The 14,007-nt window shown below is 43.3% G+C and overlaps 1 long non-coding RNA gene across 2 annotated transcripts in view; it reads right to left on the bottom strand.

The window, feature by feature from the left end:
• LOC123521325 overlaps positions 1-14,007 on the bottom strand; it is a 92,008-nt gene that overhangs the window by 34,769 nt on the left and 43,232 nt on the right. The window contains exon 3 of one of the 2 annotated variants that reach the window (XR_006679779.1): positions 10,753-10,811. The exons of the other annotated variant lie outside the window; for it this stretch is intronic. This is a non-coding gene — a long non-coding RNA (uncharacterized LOC123521325). Of the gene's footprint in view, positions 1-10,752; positions 10,812-14,007 lie in introns of those variants that run through there. 2 annotated transcript variants of the gene reach the window in all.

Genomic DNA, 14,007 nt, shown 5'->3' with positions numbered 1-14,007 from the left:
ACACACACACACGTTGTACCAGTATAGTCAGATACCCAGAAAAATTGAGACAGATTTGCTTCCAGCTGTACTCTAAGTCTACTTTTAATCATTTCCTCAGAATACCCCCAGTGTTGGTTAAGACCTAGAGACTTCGAGGGCTGGAGATGGGGAATGTGTGTCTGATCACACTAGGAATATTCTAATTTTCAGAATTTTGTGGTGCTTCTTTTTTACATTATGCACCCTTCTAGTTCAGTATCTCTGTAGCCAAGGAAGGAAAAATAGTAGCATCAGAGCAGGATGCTGACCTTGTTTCTGGGAATGTCAAGGTCTTGGGTACATAAATCAATGACGAGAGTTCAACTCTAGTACAGTCATCCACAGACTCCAGCGTCATTGCTGCTACATATTTTCAGTCACTGAACTTACTTTAAATTTTTCTTGGCATGGCACTTACACAAAGGGTAGACCCCATCAGAAGTCATAATTTTTAGTGTTTTTAGCACCTACTTGTTGGCAGTTATACCAAGTTATTTTGCTACCCTACTCCATATACCAATTTCTTTACAGTTGGACAGTGGGGGGCATTTTCAAGGTTATAATAAATTAGCCTTTCATTGTTTCATGTGCCAAGTGGAATTAACCAACCAAGATGTTTAGTATTAAAAAGAACTTGGGTTTCTTGAATTAAATGAAATCTCTCTTACTTTCATTCAGACGTTGGTGGGGCTTTTTAGGCTTGTTTTTTTTTTAAAGTATGCTTGAGCATTTTAGGGGGGAAATATTATTCCAGGAAATTTAGATGTGTGCTAGGACAACTTCTGCATGCTTGTACTGAATATTTTGGATACTTTCCGGAACAGGGTGAAAAAAACAAGAAAGGAATGTGCAGCTAGTTAACAGCCTTCATAGCTACCATGAGTCGGTTATTCCCAAATAGCAATTGCCATTTAGAGTGCTAGCACGTTGAGTAACACATCAGGCAGCTAACCTCAAGGCCAGAGGTTTGAACCTAACAGCTGTTCTGCAGGTGAAAGATGAGGCTGTCTGCTCCCATCAAGCTTTATAGCCTAGGAGACCCTTAGGAGCAGATCTATGTTCTATTGGGGTCTCTATCGGGTGGAAGGGTGGTTGTGGCCATGTTGGGTTTTTTTTAGTCTTATGTTATTCACAGAATTAGCCTCTGAAACAATATCCTAATGACCCATTAGATCAGTGGTTCTCAACCTTCCTCATGCCATGACCCTTTAATATAGTTCCTCATGTTGTGGTAACCCCAACCCCAAATTTATTTTCATTGCTACTTCATTTCTGTAATTTTGCTACTGTTATGTATCATAATGTAAATATCTGGTATACAGGATGTATTTTCATTGTTACATATTGAACATAATAAAGCATTGTGGTTAATCACAAAACAATATGTAATTATATATTGTGAAATATTTATTTCTAATGACAAATAAATTAAATTTTGTCTTGAAGCATGATGTAGCATGGGTCACAGTCTTCACGCTGGGTACTTGTATGTGGGTGTATCTGCATGTGGGGGACTCGCCTGGCGACCGATAGAGGAATGGTGTCTCAGTTCTTAAGACCATTGGAAATATGTGTTTTCTAATGGTCTTAGGTGACCCCTGTGAAAGGGTCGTTTGACCCCCAAAGGGGTCATGACCCACAGGTTTAGAACTGCTGCCTTAGATGATCAGATTCCTAGTTTGTCTTTGAGACTCAAGTATACATCGCTACCTCAACTTGACTCTTCATAATCTTCTACATCATTGCCGAGGAAGCTTCTAAGACCTAGCTCCACTGTACTAACCTCTCTCCTCCAACACTTTCCAAGAGGTCAAATTCAAACATTCTAGGAGGCTACCAACACTATCCCACGGCCTGACTTCATTCTCCTTTTCCAGTCTCATCCTCCACCTTTGTTCCCAGTTCCACCACATCCACCTGATGTTTCTGAAACGCGCCAGGGACTTCCATGCCATCCCTTCAGTCTGGCTATCAACTTCTCTTAACCTAGTTATCTACCCAAATCCCATGCAACCTTTAGCTCTTTCCTCCTCCTAAAGTAACGACTTGTTATTTTTATGTTCTCAAGATACTTTGGTGAACGATGTCTTGCATGTTTGCCTGCCCCTCACACTGTCATCTCTCAGGGGTAAATGATTCCCTTTTCACCTGTTTACTTCCCACTGCTATTTCAGCACTTTGCACATCTTATATGCGCAGTCTATTAAAAAAGAACCAACCAAGCCTACCTTCTGCACATAGATGATTGGGTTGCCAGTTTCTATTTTAATGAAGAGCTTTTTAAATTTATTTTTAGTATTACAGTAAATCTCTGACGAGGCCCATGAATAGATTTAGCAGATGTGTTCTCAAGCATGTCTCTCGTTAATATTTACATTGAACTTAAGCTTTTTGTGGGTCAGCAGCTACAGAACACCAATACCTCCTGTAATCTAGTAGTTACTGAAGGGTGGGAATTATCCTGTGAAGTGTACCATGGTCCAGAGATCCTGGTTTAGACTTGTTACCACGAGCCCTGGATTTTCTAGCTAATCATTGGTATTAAAAGGGGAAATTGCATTTGGAAAAAGCTCCAGTACCTGGCATGTAGCAGTACTCCAGAGGGATGGCTTCTCACAGAGCGTCTGCCGTTGCTTCCTGGGGGACATTCCTGACTCTTTCTTAATCTCAATTCCTGAGGCATACATTTAGGAAGACCAACTTTGTGATGAGTCCAAAGAGATAAAATTCTAACTTAATGCCTGGACTCAGCATTGATCATTCAGTAGTAGCTACTGTGGTTGCACTTGGTAAACTGCTATGAACTTCAGGCTCGCGAATGTGATTTTTATGCTGTGTTGTCAAGGACATTGTTGCAACCATCTCGCAACTGGTTTTCCTCTGTTTGGTTCCTTTCAGCTGCTGTCTTTAAAACGCAACTGGTTTTCCTCTCTCTGGTCTTCCTTTCAGCTGCTGTCTTTAAAACTATCCCACGTTGCAATGGCCGCGATCTCCACAACGTGGAGGTATTGCCACGCCTTGAAAAGGATCACTGACTCTGCGTTGTCCCTTTGGGATAAACCCCAACCAAGCATGACACCCTCTGGTCCCAGTCTCATTTTCAAGATATCAAACTCTATTTCCTCTTCATAGCCGATTCTTTGGCAGAGCTAGACTTTATTTATTTGTTTTTTTTTTTATTGTGGTTTCTTTATATATCCTAACTTTTTAATGTGTTCGCTTTCATTAGGATTCAACTCACAGATTTTAACGGGTGTCTACCATGGGTTACATCGACCATATGCTGAACGAATCAGAAGACGTGCCTGTCTCCAAGGAGCCCACGGACTAGTATGGTGAGCCCAATCATCGTTGCTTGTCCCCCTTTGTGAGATTTTCTGTGCATTGGTATTAATCCACCCACTGCCATCAACTTGATTCCAACTCATAGCTTTCTGAAACGATCGGTCTTTATAGCAATAGACACCCTCGTCTTTCTCCTGAGGAGCAGCTGGTGGATTTGAACTGCTACCTTGAAGTTGGCAATGCAATGCTGTACCGGGGCTCCTTTCCACTTGGATCACACTGTCTAAAATTACACACATTCTTGAAGGCTTTTCTAAATTAGTGCCTTTGAATACTACATAAACTTCTCCCTCATTTCGATGAATGTAGTTCTTTAATGATTCTGATTTAGCCTTACACCATAATTATTTGTATTTATGTTTTCATGAGACCAGGGACTATGCTTGGTACACTTTGCATTCCCCATTCAGTTTATTTATTTGCTGAGTACAAAAAGAATGCAGTGATAGAATTTGAGTTTCCATCGAAAAAATACACCAAGTGCTCATGGATCACTTACTTACAGAGCTATTCCTCAACGAAACTTAATCTAAAAATATTAATAATAAAAAGAAACAATCTAACAAAACTTGATATGGAACCTGGACTATTTAAACTGAACAAATGATGCTTAGGAAAATATATTTAAATCAACTAAGGATATATAGAATATATAGTTTTTAAAACATGATAAATACAGTTAATTATTAATTTTAAATGTCACTTTTTATACATTTCACCCTATAGATATACATGTATTCATATTAGAAAATTATGCAAAGTGAAACAAGAAAATAGAAACACATAAATCTAGTATGGGATCCTGGACATGGACCAGGGACTTCAGAAATAGAAGCAGTAGAAATGCCACTGAGAGGAGGGTCTGTTTTTAGCACATGCATCTTTAACTATGAGACACATTTCTGGAAAGAACATAGGGTCCCGTGGGTAAGTATTGGGTTGCTGTGTTTTATATTTATATTGTGAATCCACACCATTGGGAAGATAAGGCAGAAACAAATGGGTTTGTCTTGAGAGAAGTTAAGTATACTTCTAGCAGATCAGGGCCCCTGACCAGATGCTTCCACAAAAGCGGCCACATCTGGGAGAGCACACACTTCTCTTCGTACTCCTTGGCCTTGTTTCCATGGCTACTAACGGAGTCGCTCCTCTCAATCAACGCTGATGCAATCAAAGGTGTTAATGAAAGCAAATGCTCATCGCTTCTGAACAGTGGACAGGTGATTAGGAATGTCCACAGTTGGCACTAATGAAACCATAGCTTGTGTGGTCACGGTTACAGCCAGGCCAGTGCGTGTCAGAGTCAAGACATGGTGCTAATGATTCATCATCAACATACTACTACCCATGTACCAGTGGAAGCCAGGAAGGTCTTTAAATTCCGTAATTGCTTCCCCCCACCCCGTTTGCTCTTGAGCAGAGCACTTATAGTTCCTAAATCGTTTTATATTTCAATGCTTTTGATTATTTGAAAGTTAGTAAAAAACAATTAACCATTTCGTTAGGTAATTACTGTGATGCTCGAGTGGTAAAGAAAATAAATTAAGATGTGCTTTTCTGTACTGGTTCTCCTGGGATTGATCGTTCACAGGTTTCTCATCAAATTACACTGCTAGGGACAGGAAAAGGGCAGACCAGACTGAACACCCAGCTGTGTGCCTCCCACAATTCCTTGCGGAGCCGGAGACGGTGGTTGTGCTCCTAATGGTTTCTCAGGCACCCAACCCAGGCTTGCCACAGAAAACTCCAAACCCAAACTCCCTGCCAGGCGGTCGATTCTGACTCACAGTGACCCAACAGGACAGGGTAAGACTGCCCCTGGGGGTTTCCGAGACTGTAACTCTTTATGGGAGTAGAAAGCCTCATCCGTCTCCCAAAGAGTGGCTGGTAGTTTTGAACTGCTAACCTTGCAGTTAGCAGCCCAACATGTTACCCACCACTCCACTGTGACTCTGCTTGCCGCATAGTAGGATTCAAATGCATGTGTTCTTTAAGAGTAAGTGGATGAATATATGATGTCAGCCCTCCAACATTTCCTGCCTCAGCTATAAAGTAGGATAATGATTACCCCAGCATAGGGGGAGAAGGGAGGGAGATGAAGAAGGCTTTAAAAAAAGATATGGACCAAGGGAATGAAAAGATAATATATTTTCCCCCATTAACTGGTTATTGTAAGGATTAAATAATATTTGTAAAGCATTTTGACACAGGTATAGGATGCAAACTCAGGAAGTAGCCATTGTTTGTCTGTCTACAGAAGGGCTAACTCTCTAGTTCATAGAAAGGACTTTCACTCTATATTCATATGTGGTAAAATCTATGTTATCTAAGGCATTCAACCAGTATAGCTGCTAGTCAAGATGCTCAAAACTTTAAACTCGGTGTATTGAAAAATGAAGAGAGTTGAGTTTTCTCATTGACTTCCTATCCATCATTTCCAGGGCTTCTGAGCAAACGCTCTAATCATTCAGAGAGCATACTCCCTCGGAGCAGTGCTAGGGGTCTTCTCCCGTTGTTTGATTAGTACAGAGCACCACGACTGCTCAGTGCCTTTGTGGCCTGCGCGTACTTATGTTGCCTGGGAAATGACACCCTCAGTCTGCATCTGCTGTGGGGGCTGTGGTAGGCACAGGAAGCAAGGACACTCACAATGCAACACAAGTCCACTGTCGGAGGGACCGTTCCTACTCACAGCAACCCTATGGGGTAGATTTGAACTGCTTCCTAAAGCTAAAATCTTGACAGTAGCAGATAGACTCACATTTGTCCTGAGGAGCAGATGGTAGGTTTGAACCTCTAGCCTTGCAGTTAGCAGCTGACTCATAACTCACAATGCTACTAGGGCTCCTTCATGGGTGCTCTGGGACAGTTAACTCTAGAAAGTCAGCCAATCTAACAGCAACTCAGACTCTAGTTCTCAGTCAATGCTATACGGAAAATAATGCAGGTCTTTAATTGCTTGGCAACACTTTATTAATTTTTTCTTTTTCTGACTGAGTCCAGTGATTCACATTACAGATGGTTCTGCCCAAGTTTAGAATTATGATCTATTTTGTAAAAAAAAAAAATCCTCAAACCCCCATATAACATTTCACGTACTGTATAGTTAGTTATGTAATGCTTTTCAGAGAAAACTGTGAAAAGTACAAGTCAGTTTAGAAGAGTCTCTGGCTCTTTTAAACAAACTAATTGAGTTGATTCTAACTCATAACAACTCTGTTCATTACAGGGTGGGACTGCTCCCCTGGATAAATTCAAACCTCCAACCTTTAGGTTTTTGGCTGAGTACAAACTGTTTCCCTACCCAGTAAAATGCTAACATTCAATTATTGGGATGTGTTTAAATTTACTTATTTGTTATAATAATTCTCCATAAACTTCCCTGCAAGTAATTCACTTACTGTAATAATTGCCGGTGCAGCTAGTTAATTTTGAAAGAATATTTAATGGTATGGAAAAATAGTCTAGAAAAACTGGTGTGAAAATTAAAGAGGCATATTAATGTAAACCGTGTAACTGCCATTTTATATAAGATAAACATGACTTTAAAAAAAGAATAAAGAAAGCTCCCCAAATGCTACTATAATTATCTGGAAGATGGGTTGAATTAAAAAATGTCTTCATGATATTCAGATATTGTAAGATTATTACAATATCTTTCTCTGGTGCCGCTTGGGCAGAGCACTGGGCTGGGAGCATGGGGCCGTGATGGTTACAATATCTTTCTCTGGTGCCGCTTGGGCAGAGCACTGGGCTGGGAGCATGGGGCCATGATGGTTACAATATCTTTCTCTGGTGCTGCTTGGACAGAGCACTGGGCTGGGAGCATGGGGCCGTGACGGTTCCGGAGGTGCCCCTTCCAAGTCCTTGGAGACAAGTTAGCCTCCTTTTTCCTCCTTCTTCGGGGACCTGTTAGGACAACTGAGAAAAATGTCAACGTATTCATGGGTCTTCCAACTAAAGACAGCATAATGCCTTCAATGAATTGTAATAGCACACTGATGACTCAGTGTTTCTGTGGCTGATAGGCTGTCCTTGAGCAAAATCTCCCTAAGCCCTTCCAAGAAAGGACAAGCAGCTCTTCCTCCTGGCAGAGGCCCAGGTGGTAATAGGCATCCTCTGAGCTAGAATACCTGAGTGGTGCTGCGCAGGGCCGTGGCTGCCTGAAGTGACAAACTGAGCCCTTGCGAGTTGGGGACCTGGTCTGCCAGCACACAGCAGGTAAGCAAGTATGAGCAACCACGGAACCCAGGGGTGGTCTTATCCTGACCCACATGCATGTCTGCTACTGGTATAATAATAAAGTTCTCTCTTTAAAAAAGAATCAACATCTATTGAGTGTTTCCACAAGGAGACCACTAAGCAGGGTGGGTTTCTTCTGCCAGAGAACAAATGACTCTCCCCACTCCTTGTTTTGCACAGTTTCCTCCAAGTCAAGCATCCAAGCCCTTTTCATTCTTTCCCCCTTTAAAACTCATTCCTGGTGCTTAATTTAAAGTCTTCCCTTCATCAATAATATACAGAGCACAGCTCAGCACACAGTCTCCTCATGACAGATTTAAATACACGACTCTCATGCTGCACACCTACGACCGAGAGGAGCTGGAACCTAGAATAGCACATTCCTTCCAACGGAACGCAGCTCCGACGCTGAATGCAAATGAGGAATTCAACGAGCTTTCAATCTGGCATACTGCAAATACCCACCTCACACCTCGTTCTCTTGTGTCTACCTATCAAAATATTGATAAAATGTCTTTGCACGGCCATACCTAACTAAGCCTTCTGTATTTATTTTTCAGTCCATTCTATGTGTCCTGGTAGGAAAGCTGACACAACGACTAAGCAGGGATGTTAGAACGTAGACCATCCCTTTTACTCAGGTCCACTGGATTCACACTCAAACCAATGCGCAGACGGAGGCGCCTGGAGCTGAGTGACCCCGCAGGGAAAACAATGACTATCGTGGACGACAATGAAGACTACAGCAAAACAAGTCATCAATCTCACCATTCTATCTGATTTCTTTTCATGAAAGATCGGCAAGTTTAAAACCGGATTTACCATTTAAAAAAATCAAAATTATTCTTCTAAAAGTAATACATTGGGAGAAAATGAAAATTCAGTGGACACTGATGATCATATCATTTGTTTGCGTGGTAATATCAAAGATAAGTAAATAACGGACACCTGGTGGTATAGTGGTGACATGTTTGGCTGAGAGTTACAAGGTCTGCAGTTCGAAACCAGCAGCTTTTTCTTGGGAGAAAGATGAGATTTTCTACTCCCATAAAGACGTATAGTCTTGGAAACCCACAGGGACAGTTCTTTCGTATCCTACAGGGTCGCTGTGAGTCATCAGTACCGACTCAATTACAGCGTGTTTGGTTTGAGGAACTAATTTTAATATTTCTTACCCACACCCCCAACACTCCCCAATTTTTAAAAATTTTAGCAGCTAGGCCAGAGACCACCTAGTAAGCTGCTAAAAGTTGATCACAGTACAATGTTCCATCAGTGTTGAGATTAGCCATCAGTGGATCGCCAGTCTCTCTCTCCTCTTCTCCTCATACACTTCATTGGAACTCGCTTATTTTCAGTGATTTCTGTCCTTCATTAAAATTTTAAAAATCAGAATTATTTTCTTACAGGCTAAAGAATAACTGCTCAGAATAAAGTGTTCAAATTCATTGCATTTTGAGTATGTTAACAGCAATAGATAGCTTTAGGAAACTGTAGTGCTGCAATATCGGGACAGTAAAGGGGACACACCAGGCTGCAGAGGAACCCATGGCCCTCAGTGAAGTGCAGGAAGGGAAAGCTTCGCACACAGAACAAAAGCAAGGATGGGCAAGAAGGGTGGCCTAAGGAGACCTGGTGGCCCTGTCGGGTTGTAAGTATTGGGTTGCTCACCCCAGAGCTGTTGATTCAAAGCCAGCAGCCACTCCTCTAGTGAAAGGTGAAGCTACCTGCCTCCATAAAGATTTCCAGTCTCAGAAACCCTATGCAGCTTGCTGTGAGTTGAAATGGATGCCACGGCAGTGGGTTTGAGTCCGGCTTTTAAGGTGCTCTGGTGCCACCACACTTTAGTGGATAGGTGCTAACCAAAAGGTTGGCTGTTCCAATCAGCCAACTGCTCGGCAAGAGAACGCCTTGATCACACACATTGTCTGAGTTCTTTGGAAAAAGTAAGTGGCAGGCATACAGGTTACTGCCGATTTCCCTTAGGGCTTTGGGGGCTGCTGGTTTGCAGCAAGCCTAGGAAGTTTGGATGATAGTGAGGGCAGAGTAGTCCTTGGGGCTCAGGCCCCACTCAGAAACAGCCTGAGGGAGGCGTGGTCCCTGCAGGGTGGGTCAGTGCCAGGAGTCCGCAGGAGTGGATGAGTCGTGAGACTGGGCATTGAAGGGGGTGCTAGGAACTTGTTATAGATCCCTTGGAGCTGCCAGGATGAACTAGTGTCTAGAAGGGGCTAGCATGCATCCTCTCAGACTCTTCTTTTGCAAGCCAAAGCTTAAACCGATTTGACCCAAAGGGATAAGAGACAGAAATGAATTTGCTTTTTCACTGGCCACGATTGGGGGAGATTCCACGATGGTGTATGGTGGAGTGAATTCAGATATTTGTTAAGGGAGATTTCAGAAAACAAGACAGCAAGGAGGCCCTGGAATCAATATTCAAGCATTTGAAGACTTCCCAGCAGACTGAGGCAGTGGGGGGAGCTGGGGCCTCTCTCTTATCCACCACTGGGGCGCATGTGGATGGGATGAGGGGTGTGTGTGTGTCAGGGGACACTCAACACAGGTGGGTGGACAGGATTAGAGTGTCGATACCAGGGGCGTGCATGGCTTTGGGAGCATTTCACATCCCTGAGTGAAGCATCGCTGAGCAAGAAACATCAGCTGTAACAGAAAGAAGCTACACTGGAAATGGCTGCCTGGGAGAAGGAGCAAAGGAGAAGGATGCTTAGGGATTAGGGTGGAGCTCAGTCAGTTTCTCACATTGCTCTCCATGACCCCGTGCTCAATAGTTCATGATGACACGAGCCCTCCCCCAATCACGATACAGGAAAAAAACTGAGTTCTTGATAACTCCGCTTTGATCTTCCCTCCACCCCCTTGGCCTCCTGCTTGGGGGCTACAACTCCTACAGGGGGATTAGCAGAAACCCAGTGGATCCATGCAGACTCTCAAGACCTCCATTCTGCTGGACATGCCGTTGAAAAGCAACGCCAAGGAGAGGTCTGAGCACATTCGTATTATTTGGTGCCCACCGTTTTGTTCCCTTAACTTGGCTGAGAAATGGTTTTGATACAAAGCATGCATACATTCCTCTTGGCCTTGTCAGCCCCAGGCCAGACAGACAGACACAATTCCCCGAGTCCAGCATACCTTCTGAAGAAATGCACCCAGATCACAATGGTATATGACTCTGTCCTATTCTGGCTCTAGAAAAGAAATGTCATAATAAATACATGGGCGGGCTCTGTCCTGCGTCACAAAAACAACCCAAATAGCAGCGAACTCAGTTGAGGAAAACACAACTTCACCATTGCACTGACGTTTCAGAAAGAAAATTTCAACAGTCTATGAAAATGAAACTCTAAAAATCCTAGTCATTTTCTGTAGTTTCTTACAGACCACAATTAGTCACTGGGTAGTAATTACGCTGTTGCTGGGAGCTGTCCAGTGGATTCTGACTGGTGGAAACCCACGGGCCAGTGGGCCTGAGCAGGATTGCCCCACAGGGTGGATTCTAAGAGGAGGTCACCGGGGCCTTTCCCATGGAGGCTCTGGGGGTAGGGTGGGTGTTGAGTTGACCATCTTTGGGTTACATTAACTGTTGCCCCCAGTGGCTCCTTTGTGATGTCAAAGAGGGTAAATGGAGGCTGAGTGAAGCCTGTGATGGGATTTGGATCTGCTCTGATTTCATTTACTCTTTCCTTGCCCGGTGTTTCTAACAAATGTTTCTAACAAACCCTCCCATGTGATGATCATACTATGAGAATAGAACCCAATGCTTACGTTTCCCTATCCTATGCCCCCCACCCTTCCGTCACCTCTGTGCTTTTCTGTTCCTTCCCAAATATGTGTGAAGTGGGACTGAAGTGGAAGGAGATGCAAAGGGCATGGGGGAGGCAACCCCTTTTTCCCTGGCCTAACAAGTCAGTTCTCTTGAAGAGATCTCAGCCCTGCCCCCACCCAGTGTCCTGCGGTCTTCCCTCACCTCAGACGAAGCGGCGGAGCCTGATTTAGCTACCTCTTTTCTCGATCCTTTGATTATGATATGTGCTCTTGATAATCCTTTCTTCCCTTACAACGTCAATGTCTGCTGTCCAGACCCTGCACACCAATTGAGAAGCACCCTTCAGAAACTCCCCCTTGCAATGTATTGGGGCGCAGGCCTTTACCTTGCCACTGATACTAATGGGAAAAGCTGAAAAAACCTTGCTCCCCTCTCAGGTAAATTATAGGAGATTTTAAGCCAGTCGTAACTTCAAATGACAGAAGACAGGAATTGCAGTTCAAGGAGGAGGTGAGGGGCACGGGATGGGGAGAGCTTTTTGGGGAGCAGAGCCGACTTGCCCGGTATTACATCCCTTCAGGAAGACTAATCACCCGCTCCTGAGGGATGCCTCTTACTTTACCTGGGGAGGCAGTGCCTGTTTCTGGTGATAAATCTCAATCCTCTAAACAACACCCCGTTTTGACATCCTGGGAGATTTGCTTCAAGTGAATTATAGTGAACTATTTTCCCCACTCTGGGCAGAATCCAATTTGCAGGTATCTGCAAATTTTGAAAAAGAGGGATATTTTTTAACCTATTAAATGGAATAATTCTCACAACAAGGGGGAAGTAGGCCAATTGCACACACTCACACATATACACACAGAGACATAGACACACACACACTCAGGCACAAGCCTCCTCATGTTCCTGCACGTCTTTGTTTTTCTGTTTGAACTCCCTATTTATAAATAATATCAGATTGCGATCCAGCTCACAGGAAAGACGCAGCCCACCTCCATGTTATAATTTCATTAAATTCCCACCCCAGGACTACATCCTGGGACTATTTGACCGTGTTGTACATGTGTGTTTTTGTCCTTTAGCCTGTGATGGACCAAAATAACTGTTTGCCTACAGACTGCTGAAATTCTACGCATGTACCTTAATGGAGTTCAGCTTGTCTAGCCATCTTAATAAACAAATATCCAGATAAAGTTTATAACTTAATTTATTACACAACTTCAGTGTTTCTGAATTCCAAGCCACACAATTCTAGTATTTACTATACTCAACACTTATAATGGTAGGCTTTTTTCTAAGATCTGTGAGTATCTGGATTCAGCATATTTTCCCAGTAACATGTGAGGTAGGTCCTATTACCCGCCCCCAACTTTACATTACACCTCCCCCCCACCCCTTCTGCAGACGTGAAAACAGTCATGGACGGGCTGTCACACAGGCCCAAGTTTGGGTACACATCCCACACACGGGCTCCTTGGCTGAGCATTCATGGGCAGGTGACCTCTGCTATGGCGGCCTGTTGTGATTGTTTCATCATTTATTGAGTTTTCTGGTATTGAGTCAATAAGGAATCAATACCAACACACTTTTTAGTTTTGTCATCAGGAAAAATGACTAATTTTCATGTGCAAATCTGGGCTTGAACTCAGTTTAATGGGGATATCTATCTATCTATCTATCTATCTATCTATCTATCTATCTATCTATCTATCATCATCTATCTAATATCTATCTATCTATCTACATCAAAGGCAATCTGGATTAAAGCAAGTAGTCAATCCATTCTGTCCTTAACAAACCATCCCTGACCTGTGAGTGGTCATGAAAGAACAGGTGTTCTGGGGCACTGAGGAGCTGAGAACTTTGGAGAGGGTGGGAAGGAAAGGTGAGTTTTCTGGACGAAGTGAAGCCAATGATGTTTCATGGTTGTGACCTAAGTTTCTGTTTTTATATTAACGATTTGAAAATGAGGCTTTGGACAAAATATTTCTCCCAAAGGCTTGAGTGATCAGGCCAAATGCTCCATTGCTTCAAGTCATGTAATATGGATGGTACCCAATCCAGGTGACCTGGATCTGAACCCAGGCAGGTCAGTTCTCCAGTCTTGTTCTTCTCCTACAGCCAGGTGTTGTCTTAACCTAGGGTCACATGGACATCCCCACTCTCCCTGCGCCCCCGAGCACTCCTGGGTCATACTCGGTGCTCCTTCACCCCCTCTTCTCACAGCAGAGGAAACAGAACAGCAATTGGCACAATGGCTCACCCTGGACTAGTGACTTGGCCAAATCTGAAAGCCGACAGTCCATATTTAGGAGCCTTTGCAGGTTCCTCAACCATTTCCCCAGCAATATCATACGCAGGAGTGTCATTTCTCCCTTTGCCTCCAGTGCTAGCATTTGTATTGCAAATTAGCCTGCCAGGTAAAGCACAATAGAAAGCCCCAAGTTCTAGGTAGCTCCCAGCAACCTTATTGCACCAAGCCGCTAACTTCCTTTTTACCAAAGAATAGTAGTTGCGAGGTAAGACCTGGCCACGCTCACTGGCATGGAGATTGTGCACATTTGCTCCTTTTCCAGCAAGTTTAAATGCTTTCAAAACACACTCTTTTCATT

The sequence above is a fragment of the Echinops telfairi genome, unplaced genomic scaffold (genome assembly GCF_000313985.2).
Source record: "Echinops telfairi isolate 266 unplaced genomic scaffold, ASM31398v2 ScPeMD7_9;HRSCAF=40, whole genome shotgun sequence".
NCBI lineage: Eukaryota > Metazoa > Chordata > Mammalia > Afrosoricida > Tenrecidae > Echinops > Echinops telfairi.
Note: the sequence above shows the minus strand (reverse complement) of the source record. Positions and strands in the feature narration are given on the sequence as shown.